Genomic DNA, 18,055 nt, shown 5'->3' on the forward strand with positions numbered 1-18,055 from the left:
TTCTCTTGTTTTGCAAATGTCCTTCCTCAAGGGGCCTGGGGAAGATGGCTGCCAGCGGTTCCCAAACACATACATACATATACAGTGGTACATTAAACAGAGAAGGAATGCTAGGAACAAATGCCAAATGACATGCGATACTTTTCACTAAGACCCTTTCCATTTTCCCTTTCTTCCTTCTTTTTCCTTCTTTCCTTTCTTCCTTTCTTTCTTTTTCTCTTTAAAATTTTCAGCATTTTAACACCTCTGAAATCAGAATGTATCTTAAATTTGCTGTTACCAGGTGGCAGTTGAGACATAGTTGTCTTTACCTGGACATGTGCATCAAAACTTGCAGAATTCGTGTCCATGGCTTGGGAAAAAAATCCCAGGACTCTACTAGAGCACTCTTTCCAGAAGTACTGCATCACTGATATTCTTGATGGTACGAAGAACACTGGTTGAAAAAACATGTATGGCAGCAACTGCAAGTCCAAAAATGATTCAGAAGAATTGAACACTGCATATAAGGAAGTTTTAGAAATATCATTAGGCTTGTTTATATCTTCTTTTTACTTATACACAAGAGTAAGACATCATAGAAATGAGTATCTAAATAAGCCTTAAAGAGTTCTATTAGTAAATATAAAATAAAATTTCATAATTATGCAATTTACAACCAAGGGCACCTTAGTGCAAACGAAATAGGTGGTGTCTACAAATCCACATGCATTTTCTACTGACAGAATAGGATTATCACAAGTCCCAAGTCTAAGCTGATAGAAGTGTTATTCTATGGTGTTATAATACTATCCCTGACCTGCATTAAATTTTTTTCATTGAGCTATCATTGACATATAACATTATATTAGTTTAAGAGGTACAACACAATGACTTGATATTCGTATATATTGCAAAATGATTGCCACGATAGTCTAGTTAACGTCCGATCTGCATTTTACAGTTTACATGTGAGATCACGGAGAGGGAAACAGCAGAGCTTCCTCGGGCTGGTATAGTGGAAAGGGCTTGGGATTCTAACTCCAATTCTCACTCTCACCGGCAAACTTAGGGGACTCATCTCACCTCTCTGGGCCTCAGTTTCCTTACCTGTAACAGAAATTTCATTATCACTAAGATCACTTCTGGTTATAAAACATTTAAAGCTAGTGATGGCATATGCTATATAAACCTAGTGTTCTATTGTAGAGCTACATTGATTATTTTAGAATTTGTCAAGCATGACAACTGTATCACAAAGAAAATATAGTAGTAATTCATATTACCTATTAGAGCAGCAACACCCACAGTTTTTCCTAAATCCATCAAAATAGCACAAAATACTAGGTTAAGCATTATTAAATTGTTTTTCTTTTAACCTGCCTATGATAAACACACCAAGATATACAGTGTAAGTGCTAATGAGTTTAGCATTGTTAGGCAACATAAGGAAACAGTAATTCCTGACTCTAAGTTCTGCAGGTTGACTCTGTACATGCAGAAAATGTGTCAATCAATTTCTTATTCTTTTCTCAAAGAATCAAGAGAAGGAAGTCGTCACCAGGTAGAGGCCAGACCGAATGCATCCCACAGTTAAGAATCAGAGTGCAAAGAAAAAAACAGCTTGGGCTGCAGAATTACATGAGGTTTCTATTAAAGCACAATGCAGACTAGATATTAAGTTTACAAAAAAGTCTTACCAATGAAGAAAACATGTGATAGATGTATTGCAACCTGACAGTAACAGCCTTTCTAATGAGGCTGTACAGAATATCAAGGCAGCCGCTCCTTATTTTGTCCTAGTTACAGTCTTACTCATTTCTTTTCATCACATCTGCATAAAAACCCCAGGATGTTGGTGCTCCTGATTTCTGTAAAACATGTAAACAGTAAGAAGCAGGAAAAAAAAAAATCTTTACTAAGCTTTGGAAGTCCAGTATATGCTAATTGTGATCCAGAGCAGGTTTTTTTGGTGAGAAAATAGAGGCAATTAAAGAGTGAGTTAGTTATCCAGGGTCACAAAAGGGATCAGTGCCTAGAATTAGAATAAGTCTGATTCCTGAGTCATTGATTACATGAAAAATTGAGTTCTCACGTCAACAGTGACTGCATCGGGACTTTCACTAGAGCGCGAAAATTTGGGGATAGGCATAAGGACAACTTCCCTAATATGAAAATGTAAGCTAGTAGAGTATGCCAAGAAGGGAGAAGGTACACCCTCTGCCTGTTCAGAAAAGAGGCGCCAGACAATGTGTCGTTCTAGACAACCACTGCTGGCCTGGTATCCCTTTAGACGTGGAAATGTCTGATTCCTACCCATTGCTCTGAGTGCTTCTTTCTAGTTTCTTTCAATAACTTACACTGCCTTTTACTAGTCCATCATTCTCCTGTGTCTCAAGCTACTTTATCAATAGTATTTTTAAATGTTGTGCCCCAGACTAAGTGTAGTACCCCGAGTGGTCTGACTAATAGAGAAGAGTCCATTTAACTCCCTTTTTCTCTGTACTAAAGGATTAGTGCAACCAGTACTCCCTGTGGCTTTTTAATTTTTTGGTAAACTATGGCCACGTTGCGATATCAGTCCAAAAACCTGAAGCTCTCATGTGCTGTTGTCACGATTTCCCCATTCCATACTTGATTTTTGGACCCAAGTGCAGGAGTCCATATTATTTTCTTATTACATTCCTTTCTGTTAGACTTGGCCCATTAAGATATTTTTAGATTCTGATTCTGCCATTTGCAAGTGTGATTAGCATACGCACTAACTACATCATCATCCAAATTATTGTTAAAAATGGTGAGAGCAGAGAAGAGAGCCTGGCAATACTGGGGTCTAAACCTCCCTCTTGGGTGACATAAGTTAGCCCCTGTATCAGTCAGGGTCCAAACAGGAAAACAGAAACCACCCTGAGTATTTAAAACAGAGAGGATTTAATACATGGGAGTTGTTTCCCAGGCGCTAGAAGATCTGAGAAGTCAACCAAGGAACAGTTAGGCAACCAAGAGTAGCAACAACAGGAAGCCATTGTCAGTCGTAGACTGGAGTACGCGTGGGGGCAGGGGTAGTAGAACCTACATAGCAGTGAAAAGTGGAGCCAAGGAGGAGATGCAGCCACTGCTGGAGCTGCCACCCAAGGCACAGAAGCAGGAGGCAAAATACGCCACTCCTCCCTTCCTACCTTTGGCCTAACTGAGCTGGAAACCAGCTGACGCAGAAGCTTAGGCAACACAGCTGGCTAGGTCAGCCTCTGCGACACAGAGCAGAGAAGCATTCTTGAATCTAAGACAGTTTCTCCATCTTGCTCACAAGAAAATAAGAAAAGAGTTTCTCTTATGGAAACGAAGATCCTTCATCTTTCACCAGACACTCTCTGTCCTGACTACAAACATTTAATGGTTTCTACTTCAGCTCTTTTATGCTGACCATGTGTAGGCCACATATACTTGACACAGGCAAATTTATGAAGCAGAAAGGGTGACAGAACAGATTCGTTTGGCTCAGTCTCTAAAAGCCATCTAATAGCCCTTATTCTCTCCCAAAGTCACCCTAGAGATACACTACAGGAGCACCTCTTAAATTAATGACCACTATGAGGATATATTTTTTTGAATTAGCCTAAATATAATTATGTGATTTTATACTACTTCTCTAATCAATGAAAGTTATCCTTTAGAAAACTTTATATAACAAAAACACATTCAAACAGTATCAGTGTCTGGGGGGCTTCCCTGGTGGTGCAGTGGTTAAGAATCCGCCTGCTAACGAAATTGAGTCATTTGTTGAGACATGGATGGATCTAGAGACTGTCATACAGAGTAAAGTAAGTCAGAAAGAGGAAAACAAATATCGTATATTAACACATGTATGTGGAACCTAGAAAAATGGTACAGATGAACTGGTTTGCAGGGCAGAAGTTGAGACACAGATGTAGAGAACAAACGTATGGACATCAAGGGGGAAAAGCTGCGGGGGGCGTGGAGATGGTGGTGTGCTGAATTGGGCGATTGGGATTGACATGTATACACTGATGTGTATAAAATTGATGACTAATAAGAACCTGCTGTATAAAAAAGTAAATAAAATAAAATTAAAAAAAAAAAAAAGAATCCACCTGCCAGTGCAGGAGACACGGGTTCGAGCTGTGGTCCCGGAAGATCTCACATGCCACGGAGCAACTAAGCCCGCGCGCCACAACTCCTGAGCCTGCGCTCTAGAGCCAGTGCTCCTCAACAAGAGAAGCCACTGCAATGAGAAGCCTGCGCACCACAGCGAAAAGTGGCCCCCCACCCGCCGCAACTAGAGAAAGCCTGTGTGCAGTGACGAAGACCCAACGCAGCCGAAAATAAATAAATAGATAAAATTAATTTATTAAAAAAAAAAAAGTTTCTTAAGTGAAGTCCGGATCCATAATCTTGACTCCATTTGACTTATCCTAATACACTGATGGTCCCATTAAATGAAGAAATAAGATGATTCTGCCATAACTTATTTTTGGTGATCTCTTGCTTTCTCAACCAAGTCCTCACAAATTATTGGTCTATATGCATAAGTTAGCAAACTACAGCCTACAGACCAAATCCAGCTCATCATCTGTTATTGTAAATAAAGTTTTACTGAACATAGCCATGCTCGTTCATTTATGTGCTCTCTATGGGTGCTTTCGTGCCTTAAAGGCAGAGTTGAGTTGTTGTGACAAAGACCAGAGGCCCTCAACACCTCACACATTTACCATGTGATCCTTTACTTTAACTATTCCTTTTATTTAAAATTTTGGCCACGCAGCGTGGCTTGTAGGATCTCTTTTCCCTAACAAGGGATTGAACCCGGGCCATGAAAACGCTGAATCCTAACCACTAGACCACCAGGGAACTCCCTGATCCTTTACTTTAACAGCCAACACCTGGTCTATAATTTGCCATATCCAACTACTTCCACCTTCTAAACACCAGACACTTCCCATCTTTAGCCTTTTCACTTCTTTCCCATTTTCTGTTTTATCTGTTAGATAGTCAACAGTGGTTGATCAATCTTCTTTGCTCTTTCCCTCAGGGGGACCTAAAATGTCCCCACAATGGCCTATAAGATCCTTCGCAAATGGGCCCCTCTGACTTCTCTAACCTCATCTACCATCCCTCTGCCCTCGTTCCCGCCTGTTAAATTCCATCTTGTTTGGGTTGGTCCATTGAAATATGTTTAGATTTTGATTCTCTTTCTCACTAACTCCTAGGACAAGCTAAGCACACCCCACCGCAGGATCTTTGCACTTGTTGTTCGCTCTTTTTTTTTTTTTATACATTTATTTATTTATTTTTGGCTGATTTGGGTCTTCATTGTTGCACTTGGGCTTTCTCTAGTTGCGGTGAGCGGGGGCTACTCTTCGTTGCAGTGCACGGGCTTCTTAATGCGGTGGCTTCTCTTGTTGCAGAGCACGGGCTCTAGGCGCGCGGGCTTCAGTAGTTGTGGTACGCAGGCTCAGAAGTTGTGGCTCATGGGCTCTAGAGCACAGGCTCAGTAGTTGTGGTGCATGGGCTTAGTTGCTCTGTGGCATGTGGGATCTTCCCGCACCAGGGATCGAACTTGTGTCCCCTGCATTAGCAGGCGGATTCTCAACCACTGCGCCAGCCGGAAAGCCCTTGTTGTTCCTTCTGAGCAGAGAACTCACGCCCCAGATGTCTACGGGGATGCCCTCTACACTCCTTTGCTGAAGATTCACTTCTCAGTGAGCCCTTCCTGACTTTCCTGTTCTAAACTGCAATCGCCATCTCTCTCTGTAGCATTCCCTCCTCCCCATCTCTGCTTTACTCTTCTCCATAGCACTTTTCACCTGACATAGTTATTTGCTTATTGTCTTTACTTCTAACTCCCCCGAGAATGTAAATTCCAGTAGGCCAGCTTTTCATCTGGTTTGTTCACTAATGTACTCCCAGCCTCTAGAACAGTGCCAGGTATGCAATAAATATTTTTTGAGTGAATGAATGAAAGTCAGGCCGCTGACAAACTCATTTAGAGCAACTGGCTACTCCCATCATCTCTTCACCCATCTCAGGTTCTCGTTAGTGTCATCTTCTGCAAGCAGGGAGAGCAGGTAAAGAATCATCCCTGCAGCTGGACCAGCAAAGAGAGAACTTCAACATGGCAAGACAAAGAAAAGTAAGCCATTAAGGATCTATTAGAGTTTGTGTACAAATTACTCACAAAGGGTCTGTAGTCAACATTTTAAAACTCAAGGTTAAAAAAATCTTGAAAGATCCAGGTCTAGTTAGCAGTTCTGATTTTTAATTGCTGCTCCAAGGACTTGTCCCTTCCCCTCACACACCCATGATACTCCTTTAATAAAGTTGCTCTGACTTAACCCTACATGGGTGTAACAACCATATCCTAAGAGCTCTGAGAATTTCCTTTTAACTCATTGAGCCACAGGACACCTTTCCAGTACCTAAGTCAGAAATAATATTTGTTCTAAGAACCTATAAATTTATAAATGCTAAAAAATTAGTCAGAAATGTCATAATGGTGATAAATAAATATGATGATTATACATAAAAAGAAATAGTATTTTTTCACAACTATTCCTTTACCTTTTTTCAATCCACAAAGAGGTCTTTAGGGTGATAAAACTGAGAAAACTTGCACTCTTCACACACAGAATCTTGCCATGAATCTGGTGACTAAATGGTGGCTGGTCGAAATAAATTTGATTGGGCAAACTGTTTATTTCACTGTTCATTTCACAGCCAATGATTATTGGCTTTAAGACTGTTTTTATTGATGAAGTTGACTTTTTAAGATTTTGAAATATGCATATAACTACACAATACTGCATTTTTTTCAGCATGAAGTTTTTTACTGAACATTTTGAATCTAAGCCTTCAGCACAATTGAAATTTTTGCACATTCTTGATGTTAACATTTTGTCTTTTTTTTTTTTAAATAAACCTTTACTTTCTGAATATCACTTCCTTATTCAAACACTTGTCTGTCCTCACTATTAAGTATGTGGCTTTTTCTTATTCAGGGATTTAAAAATTATCTCTCTTTTTATTTCATCTCATAGAAACATTTTACAAGTGTTCAGGTCATTAAACATTGCTTAAGATCTATAAGATAAGTCATTGTTATTTCAAAATTAAACATGAAGCTATTCTGCCTGGAAGTCTTTGTTCTGTGTCACCAGGAAGAAGCTCATGCAAGTGAACTATGTAATGATCTAAGCTCTTTCAGTCATTCTTTAGGTTCTACCTGTATGCTTATAATTATAAGTGCTTATAATTTATTTTAAATACCTTTATAGTTAATAAAAATATAATTAAAAGAAAGATTTAATTGCACCTTTAGTACTAATCTAAAACTGTTTCAAATGACCCCCATTTCATTATTCCACAATAGTCTTTTGTTCTGGCTTTTTCCATCTGTTTGCTAAGCATTTTTCAATGGAAGTCTCAATTAGAAGAAAAAAAGGGAGGGGGGACAATCATTTAATTCAAAAATTAATTTGGAGATCAGGCAACTGACTTAGGCTCATGCCAGCAACTTAAGGCTTTTCAGCCTTGGCCACATGATCCGAAGGAACTGAGCAACAACTGTCTGGCGGCTTTAATCCTCCTTAATTTGAGAGCAAAGAAACTCACATGTGTTTCTAAGAACATTTTCGGAGTACAGGAAGTCCATTTCTGGGGGACATCATCTAATGCCCTTGTTTCGCTGATCTCATGTATTCTAAATTAATTTTTAAACTGCACGTAAGCAGAGGGTGGGGTGGGGCAGGGCGGGGGGGAATAACTAACAGCAAGGCAGCTGTCCTGAGTTGTTAAAACAACTACTGAGGAGGCTTCAAAGACTCCCTTCATAACATGACATGAATTTTCTTTACGTTGTGATAAAGCTGGGCCCAGTCACGAGAAAGACAAAAGTTGGGAATGCTCACCTTATCTTCTCTGAGAAGCTGCTGAAAGGCGCACCCCTGGCAGGCTGCTTCTCCCCCTTTGTGTTGAGCCCTCTAGGTTCACTGGTCTTTAGAACTTAATTAAAATCTGCGGACAATTTTCCAGGAAGTTGATTAGGCCCTTATAGTAAACACATTCTGTTTGGGGGCTTCGATTCTCTCGACTTGTTTTACTTGAGAGGGGAAAAGCTGAAAGACTGAAAAACTGGTGGGTCTCCTATGCATTTTAAGTCTGATGAGTTGATAGGCAGCTGAATCCTCAAGACTTTTTATCTGGGGTTTACTCATCAAATGGAAACTCAGGAAACCAGGCAGGATGGGACTTCCTTGGGCAACATTTCAAAATAGAAGCTGCTGTCCCCTGCACTGTGTTCTGCTTTCTTTAGCTTCCTCCCCCTTGGTTCCCATCTCCAGCCGTTCAGAGAACCACCTTCCCTAAAGCAAAAATCCCTCCTTGCCCCTCACCTACACAAACCCAAACTTACTCTCAAGAAAGAGTCTGATCAAACCCTTCAAACCAAGGAGTAAATAACAGCTGGTATTTCCTGATCTCTCACTTTCTCCCAGGTATTGGTCTAAGCATTTGACGTGTATTTCATTTAATTCTGCCAGCATCCCTATAAGATAGGCATTATTCTCATCCCCATTTTACAGATGAGGCTAGGGATTTGCTGAAATTCACACAGAGATTCCAACCCAGGAAGTCTCATTGCAAAGCTCGTTCTCTTAAACACATGACTCTGCAATCATTATCCCTCAGTGCACCGGGACAAGATGACTGGTATCACTTAGTGCATTGCTTTTCCCAGATAGGTTGCACTGGCTAGGGGACACAGCCTTAAGTAAAAGAGTGAGGCTGTAATTGTGTCTGTTTCTAATCCGTGGAGCCTTCCTGAGTTCCTTGAAACCCAATCCTAGGAGCAGTTGCCTATTCTGAACTTGCTATTGGCCTTCATGTACACTAATGAGCCAATTTGGAAACAGAATTAAATAATATTCATAAACCTATGACATAGATTTATGTTAACGATATTCAGGGAATCACAATCCTTTTGGTTATATGAATCTTAAAAGTCATCTATCCAACTTTTCATCCAAAACAGGAACCCCCTTTCCGAATCCTTGAAAGATAGTCTTTAAGCCTCTTACTTCCAATGCCAGAGAGCTCATTGTACATCTCAGCTGACTGATCTTCCCTACTTGTTACAACGTTCTTCTTCATACTGAGTGCAAACCTGCCTCCGCATAAGTCCAATTTGCATTCAGGGTGAGACAGGTACAGGGCACTGCTTTCCCCTCTCTCCTCAGAACTTTCCAAATAAAATGATATTCTCAAGAGCACTGTCATGGACCAGAGGGGACACATATGGGCCCAGGATTTGAAAGCCTATGAGGCCAGCTCCACCAGCAGCAGCTGTGAGGATAAAACCACTAAGTTCCACCATTTTCCACAGCACTGACATAGCTAGGGAAACTAACTCTGGGAGTTGTCTTCAGTCTCCCCAAGCCACCTGACATCTGCTCTGCCTTCATTCCCCAATCTACACTCTAAATTTCCGTGGCCTTTATAACATAGCCACCCCTTGACCTCAGCTACCCCAATCCTGGCTTCTGACAATGACTCACAAAAACAACAACAAAAAAGCGAAGTGTGAGCCTCAAGTGCCTTGGTCGTGTGCTTCACTTTGTTAACGGCAACCTGCTTTCACAGACTCAAACTCTTTGAGGTTTTCAGTATGCGATTCTTTTTGGAACTCATGTCTATATTTTAAAAAAATATTAGCCACCGTGATATAAACAAGCAACAAATCAATAAGAAATTGCCTTTAAGATCTGAATAAAGAAAAGGAAGCTTCTGTGAATGAGATGTCTGCCCCCAAAAATGAGCCTAGTTTGCTTGAGGTTTGATGAGCTGATTTCTGGAAACTAGGCATCTTTATCAAAGGAAAAAGGGTGTATGTAATTTCTGGAACTAAATTATGAAAGGCTGAGGAGACAACAAGAGGGACTCACATCTTGACCTCCAAACTCAGACCTAGAGTTTACCTCGTCCAGGAGGCAGCTCTGGAGCTGGGCCAGGTATTCAGCCTTAATGTAGAAACTCAGCTGATGAAGAAGCACCACGAAAGTAATTAAAACAGGAAAGGAGAAGGCACAGGAAGTTCTGAAATCTCTCCACTGTTGATGACAGCCAAGTTCTGGGCTGTTGCCTGGAATAGCTATCCCAAAAACCAGCAGGTGAAAGTTCCAACATTTTGTGAATGTATTTTGGGCATGCTGAAATAAGCAGGCTTCATACACACATTATTATTATTATTAAAATGTGTGAATCTTTTTGATATTTCACCCGTTTCTTACTGATTAGATAGCAGAAGAATCAAAGCATAGAGCCTGAATTATACGGGTTAAGGATCACTGTGTGTTGGAAACAGTAATGACCAAGAGTCAGAAGCCAGTTCTCTAGTCTCAACTGTAAAACAGTTAGCTGTGACCTTCAGCAAGTCACTCAGACCTGTGAACCTCTATGAGGAAAGGACTCTCACAGAATGTCTTACATTTCTTCCAATTTAATGCTTCTGTGCCACATAACAGCTCACACCAAAAGATATCTCTATTATCAACTACCTATCTGTTTATCCATCCATTTGTCTATCTATCTATCTACCACCTATCTATCCATCCATCTATTCATATATCCATACACATCTCTCTGCAAAATGGTCCAATGTAGTTTCAGTATTACTGTGTTTCTAGGTTCAGCCATAAGAGGGATTTAAGACTAAAGTAAGCAATGTTGGAGGGAAGGCAAAAATGTATGAATGGCCAAATGCATGGTAACTCAATGGTAGATCTTAAAACAACTGAAGAAGCAGGAAGACAGAATTAAATTGCAATGTTGAGAAAAACTTAAATAGGGGAGGGGCTACATTTGATTAGGGCAGTTCCCAGCACGACACTTGGTGTCTAGTGGGTGCTTAGTTAATATTGAATGAATGAAACACTTATAGACAAAGACTCTCAGGTAACGGATGAACACGCTCCAGTGTAGGGTTAAGTTGTGAGGGGGGCACTACCAGAGTTCAAATCCTGACGACTCTAGAAATACAGAGTCACACAACCGCAAAGGACATTTTTGTATTCATTCCATGGGGTCTGTGAGTGTTCTGACCTGACTTATTTATATCAGGAAAATTGGAAAAAGCAAGAGTGCAGAGAGACAATTTCAAAAACCAGTTCCTGGTCTGCTTTGTGGAGAGCTCCCACACAGGCTGGTGTGGCTGGAATCAAAGGCAGTCAAGCTGCAGAGCTGAGCTCTGGAAGAATGAGCAATCACTTTGCTCCTTTCTAGCACACATTCCCCGGCGAGGGAGGGCAAGCACTCGTTAGATGCCAGCAGCAGGACCCAACCTGGGCACAATGATACTCAAACAGTCAATGTTTGCCTTCTACAGCCCAGTGCCCTCTTGCTGCCCTCTTCCCTGGAATTAGACTTGTTGCTGGCAACTCTTTGATTCAGAGATCTGGCATCAGGAGCTCTGGGGAGGAATCCTTTAGAGCTAGTGTATTTGTTTGTTTGTTTATTTAGGCTGTGTTGGGTCTTCGTTGCTGCGCGTGGGCTTTCTCTAGTTGCGGCAAGCGGGGGCTACTCTTCGTTGTGGTGCCCGGGCTTCTCATTGCAGTGGCTTCTCTTGTTGCGGAGCATGGGCTCTAGGCATGCAGGCTTCAGTAGCTGTGGCACGTGGGCTCAGTAGTTGTGGCTCACAGACTCAATAGTTGTGGCACACAAGCTTAGTTGCTCCACAGCATGTGGGATCTTCCCGGACCAGGGCTCAAACCTGTGTCCCCTGCATTGGCAGGCGGATTCTTAACCACTGCGCCACCAGGGAAGTCCTAGAGCTATTTTTAAAGGTGATCATTAGGACAACAGTATGATCAACCAGTTATGCTTAACCATGTATCATGCTATTGGATGCATAGCTATCCTTCCACACACCCACAATGGTCAAAGTATATTGAAAACCAATGGGTTGGCTTCTAATTCTCTATGCCTCTGACCCTATAAAATGGGAGGGCTTCCGTGATCCTTTTGGCATGAGATGTGGTTAATTCCATTTGTGAATAGAGACACCAAATCTGCTCCAAAATTTGGTTCAATTACCACCTGGGTTACAAGTTGCCTGCCTCTATGCTTCTCCATTTGAATGGTATTTTGCCACCCTATAATCAAGCTTCTTAAGCCATTTATTGGCCGCCGTGCAAGGCAACTGCAGAGTTGCAAGGCAACAAAGAGTTAATGTGCTATTATCCCAATGCATCTCAGCAACCCCAGAACATCATGTCCTCCTGAATGTTGAGAAGCAGAAGCAAAATTCCCCCAAATATTTGTATCTTCTAAATAAAAGAGCAAGGTTTAGGAGGAGGACCAGACTGGAAAACAAAAGAGAGGAGGAACCTCCAGGGGGAGGTGGCAGATGGTCCACCAGGTGGACCTTGACAGTCCATAGAACTGGCCAAACTGACTGGTGGACCAGGCAATTTTTAGCAATGATTGCAGTGTGAGCCAGAGTGCACCAGCCATATGGCACATTGCCAGGCATTACTCCTAGTGACATTCCAACCAGATAAGCAATACATTCATTGCAGGAAGGGGGTTGAGGGGCACCCGGGAGGAAGTTAAGGAGAATGGGCAGGCAAGCAGGATGGAACAGGGATGGCATAGAGCACACACACAACCCACATCTAAGAGGTTCCAACATGTCTGAACAGGTAACTAGTAAGGTGGCTTAACCTTTGGTCTCTGCACACCCAGGAACATTGCCCTGTAAGAAAGATTTGATTTACTCAAAGAAGTAATTAAATCTGGTGGCACAGTGCTAATCAGGATAGCATTCATCAGCACTCAGAGCTGGAAAATTCTTTCTCTCCCCTTTGTAAATGCCCAAACCCTGGGCACCTTATTATTCAGGTTTTTAATTAAAAAGGAACAGGAACAGTTCAATAACCTGGAGCAATCCATCATGCTCACAACCTAATAAAAGAATGCAGGGTTGTGAAGATACCCTCCCCTCTACAGGGTCCTGTATGGCTCCACAGTGAGAAAGCCAGGAGTTGCTTGGTTCTTTACCTCTCTGCTGACTTAACTGTCATATTGCATATTTGCTGCTGAACTGCACAAAAGGTATTTCTAATCTCATGACGGTGACTGGAAGAGGTTGAAGGACACAAATTAAGTCTCAGAGCAGTACAGCTGAGTAAGAATGGAAGGTCAGTCAGTTGACTCTTCCCACAATTCCCCGAACAAGGCAATTATTCATGAAGGAAATTTCAAATTATTTTCATTAGACTTGTGTTTTACCAATCTAACCAAAGTGATTAATTAGGGATTAAAATATTTACTCTGCACATGCTGCCTTGGCTCAGTACTAGCATATTTAAGGATTGTGCTAAAAGGGTCAGCTGTTTCCAGTATTGTTTGGAATTCATTTCCTATTTTTTATGTAAAAGGGCACTGACATGCGTGTCTATACCATACTTGGGGTCTCTCCAGGCACCAAACTGGAGAAGGAGAAAGAGGCTCCAGTGTTCCCACCCTTTACTCCCAAATGTCTTCCTTGTTAGAAGCACTTTGTGTCAACGGCCATAGTTTTGCTGTACCTGTGCCTTTGTAACAAGGTGTTCAGGATGCCTGGGGCCAACACAACACCCTAATCAATGACCCATGGTAGAGCAGTGACAGTTGTAGAGTGAGATACACCATGGCACATGGGGGTGAAGGAGACAAGAATGGGAGGGTTTTTTGAGATTTTAGAGGGGTTTTCAGCACTATATGATTGTGAACAGCAAGTTATAATAACAATTTCCCATGTGTTGAGATAGTGGCAGCAGAAGTGGTTATTCAGACAGGATGCCCGAGCTTCACTTGCTCTGAGGTGCCCAGCAGGGCCAGAGTATTTATAGAAGTTTGAATTTATTGCCGCCTTAATGAGACTCCAAATGGGACACCAGTGCTGGAGTTGTGCCTTGTTTATTCATAAGTTTCTAATCTTTTAAAGGATTGCTAAGACCTTGCAGGGACAGGAGATAGGGGGTGAATTACTCCCTTGTCTTGCTGCTGGATGCCTTCACTGAAGGGATGAGACCCACGGAGGTTCCATGGCTCCCTCTGAAGGTTTGTAAAGGGTGGTTAAAACGTGCAGATGACGCTTAGGCATTTTCCAGTTCACTTCCTGCCAACAACGTTAATCACATTCCTTCAACGGTTCCCACCAAGTCCTTAGGGAAAAGTTATATATGTATGTATATATATCATATACACACACGTATATTTATGTAATTTGAGGATAAACCAATTAGTTGGTCTAGAAGCAGATATGGTGAAGGCAATGTGGTGAATGTGGAGGGGTAAATAAAACCATGATCCATGCAGAGCACAGTTGAAGAGGAGAATAGTACGTTGAAGACTCTGTCTGCAGGGACAGGCAGAGCTCTGAAGGGTGGGATAAAGGGTGGGAAGTGGCGCCATTGGAAGGCGAAGGAGTCATGTATGAGGAAAACCACGAGGGTGGGTGCCCTGATGTCAAAACCGAAAAGCATCCAGTGGAGAGGAGGGAGTCCACAGTACCCAAAGCAGGAGAGGTCCTGGAGTGGTCAGGAGGATTCACTGACAGGGAGAACAGTAGTTTGGTAGGTTGGCTGGAGCCCAAGAAGGCAGCTGGTGTGGAGATGTGGCTATGGTAGCAGGTACAGCAGTGCAGCTCTGGAGTTTATCTAGGAATAATAACAATAACAATGGAAATAATCTACTGAGTGCTTTCCATGTGCCAGGTACTACACGGGCAATATCTCACTTTCTTTACAAATCTATGTCCTCTTTATACACAGCTTTTAAGAGCCAGAATCAGGATTCAAACACAGATCTGTCAGAGAGCAAAGCTTGTGCTCTTAACAAGCACAAAATTCAGTCTTAATAAAAGAGGCATGGGATGGGGACTAAAGGAGCGGATGAGAGCATAGCTGGGGAGCATGACTGATAGTTATGATGCCTTAAGGGATGACGCATGGAGAAGTCTTGGGCCATCTCTTACCCCAGAGCGATGATGTGGTTTAGAAGACCCTAGGCAACACACTTGAGGTTGGAAACCAGGAGGTATGGATTCTAATGTTGATTCAGATCCCCCCAAAATTTCTTGACTTTAGGAAAGCCATTCAACCTTTGTGCCTTGGATTCAAAGGCACTCATGAAACAAAAATAATACTGCTTACTCTATCTACTTTATGAAGCTACTGTAAGGATGAGATATAGTAAATTAGTTCATTTAAATGGTTTACAATTATTTGGCAAATGCTATGGGTCAGCACTGTGCCAAGCACTTCACATGCGTTCTTTCATCTAGCTCTCGTCATAACCTTGTGCACATGTATTATTATTACCATGAGATAAAAGAGGAAAAAAAGAAACATTTCAGAAAGTTCAAAGAACGACAAGCATATCAGGTTTGATGATTATGATTTTATAGGAATTAGTACTATCTGTTTAAAGAGAAGATGGTAAAAAATCTCCTCTGGGGACTTCCCTGGTGGCACAGTGGTTAAGAATTGCCTGTCAGGCTCAGTAGTTGTGGTACACAGGCTTGGTTGCTCTGCGGCATGTGGGATCTTCCCGGACCGGGGCACAAACCCGTGTCCCCTGCATTGGCAGGCGGACTCTCAACCACTGCGCCACCAGGGAAGCCCACAGGCGGATTCTTAACCATTGTGCCACCAGGGAAGTCCCCCAATTCTATTTCTTGACCTGAGTGGTAGTTACAAGAATGATGCCTTGTAATAACTTACTAAGTTACATATTTGTTTTATTCAGTTCTGTGTCTGTGTTTTATTTTTAAATAAAATGATTAACAAGTGAGGAAGAAATTAAGAGCAAGTAAGTAACAAATTTTACATGTCAGTTATTTCGGCCAAGGCCATGACACAGATTTTCACAGTCAAAAAAAATAGAACTCAGGGTTCACAAAATGACTTTGATTTGTCTTGAGATAGGAGAAAAAAATACAAAATGAGAGTAATGATAGTGTGGCATTTTCTGCCGAATTTTCTCACCTTTCCGATTATACATCATAAATGACTAATTAAACTGGTATTTCATTACAGAGTTCAATTAATTTATATGTCAATTAACTGCCCCCTTATCTTGATATTGTAAAACAATAAAATTAATTAAATGAGCAACAGGAAGGCAGTTCTGTTGATAAAAGTTTTAAGTTAGATTTATAAAGGTCTTACCTTCAAACAAACTGGACAATTAATTTTATAATTCTTTAATTTCTAAGTATTAATTCTACAATATAGATGATGGGTTTAAAAAAAAAAAATTGCCTGCCAGTGCAGGGGACATGGGTTCGATCCCTGGTCCAGGAAGATCCCACATGCCGCGGAGCAGCTAAGCCCGCGTGTCACAACTATTGAAGCCCGTGCGCCTAGAGCCCGTGCTCCGCAACAAGAGAAGCCACTGCAATGAGAAGCCCGTGCCCTGCAAAGAAGAGTAGTCCCCGCTCACCGCAACTAGAGAAAGCGCGTGCACAGCAACGAAGACCCAACACAGCCAAAAATAAATTTAAAAAAAAGAATCTCTGAAACTTCTAGAAAGAAAAAAGGATAGAGGCTGAGGTAAGGCACTCATAGGTATGTAATTAGGAATCATGTAATACAGCTGAAGGCTCAGCTATAGGGGAAATTTTATAGAGAAGTAATGTTGTTTACCTAAAATTCTGAATAAATGAATTTGGGATAATCTTGGCTCTATTTCTGAGAGAGAATGCATCAGATATAAAACAAATTGATCTTGGCCAACAGCTTTGAAACATTATCTGCCCCTAGAAGTTGGACATGTTTCAGGGTATTTTAAGTCTCAAGGGAAGTTATACTTTCCTTTACCTTATATCTAACTTTTATAGCCATTGCAACCTCACCAAGATGAAACAGATGCATAACAGGATTTGCATTCCTTCTCAGAATATGACTGCTGCAAGCAAACAGTTCAGAACTTACTTGTTAGCAATATTAATAGAAGTCTCAACCGTTTCCTCACAGGGCAAAATGCCCGGAGGGGAAAGAAGTCACCTGTCACTTTCTAATGTTATTTAATCTTTTTAGTCTGTCTGAGCTGTAAACTGTCAATCACAGTTAATGTTTAGTCACCTTGAATGCTGTTTAATCAGTAGAATGCTTTGTATATCTATAAATACATGATGACACAGGAATTAAGTCTTCACAATAATTACCCCACTACATCACTTGACATCATTACTCACAGGCAAGGCCAAAACCATTTTTAATCTCTCAGTTTTTCACTAAGAAATGTTTCATTACTGCTACATAAATGGAATTGTTATTTCATATTGAGAAAAACGGGCTACTCAAATCTGCACATTTGGTTGTTTATAATGTCTGAATGGCCCTGTCTGTCGTTAAATGCTGCCGATGACAGGATAATTATGATCGTGGGAACTGATTGCTAAGTGTATGCAGCAAGAAATAAGAGCAGCTCTGCTTCAGTATTTGATAAGTGATTTGTGTTATGTGCACTGAGGTTCATGCTAATGTATTTAACTTATTAAGCTCATTGAAAGATGACTTTTTTTAATGTAAAGAAATGAATGTAGGTCCTGAGACAATATGTTAATTGTACATGTCTTTGTGACTATGGGTGTTCCTTCCTTTCTAAGTTTTTTTTCATTCTATTTCATTGTTTATTCCTTAATTCTTTCTTATATTTTCCAAATTATGTATACTGTGTATATAATATTTTTTACAAAGAGAAATATACATTTAAAAACATGTTAAAGTGATAACCACTTAGAAATATTACATAAAATAAAGACACACTTGGTTTAACATATTGTTATGTTCACTCTAACAACACCAGCTTCAAGTGCCTGCTTGCCATGGGTTCTTGGTATGCTGGTCATAGGGCCTCAATCTTCCACGAATGGCTCTGTAAGCATGGTTATTGGCATGGATTCAATTTTGAGGGCTGTGAAAATGCTGGCTGGTAAAGGTGCAGTGTATTTTGTTAGAATGTGAAGCCACAGATTTTTCTTTTTTTTTTCTTTCCTTCTTCCTTTCTCTGCTTCTCC

Source organism: Delphinapterus leucas, chromosome 2, assembly GCF_059928025.1.
Source record: "Delphinapterus leucas isolate spDelLeu-1000000601 "Yukka" chromosome 2, BTC_Dleu_Yukka2, whole genome shotgun sequence".
NCBI lineage: Eukaryota > Metazoa > Chordata > Mammalia > Artiodactyla > Monodontidae > Delphinapterus > Delphinapterus leucas.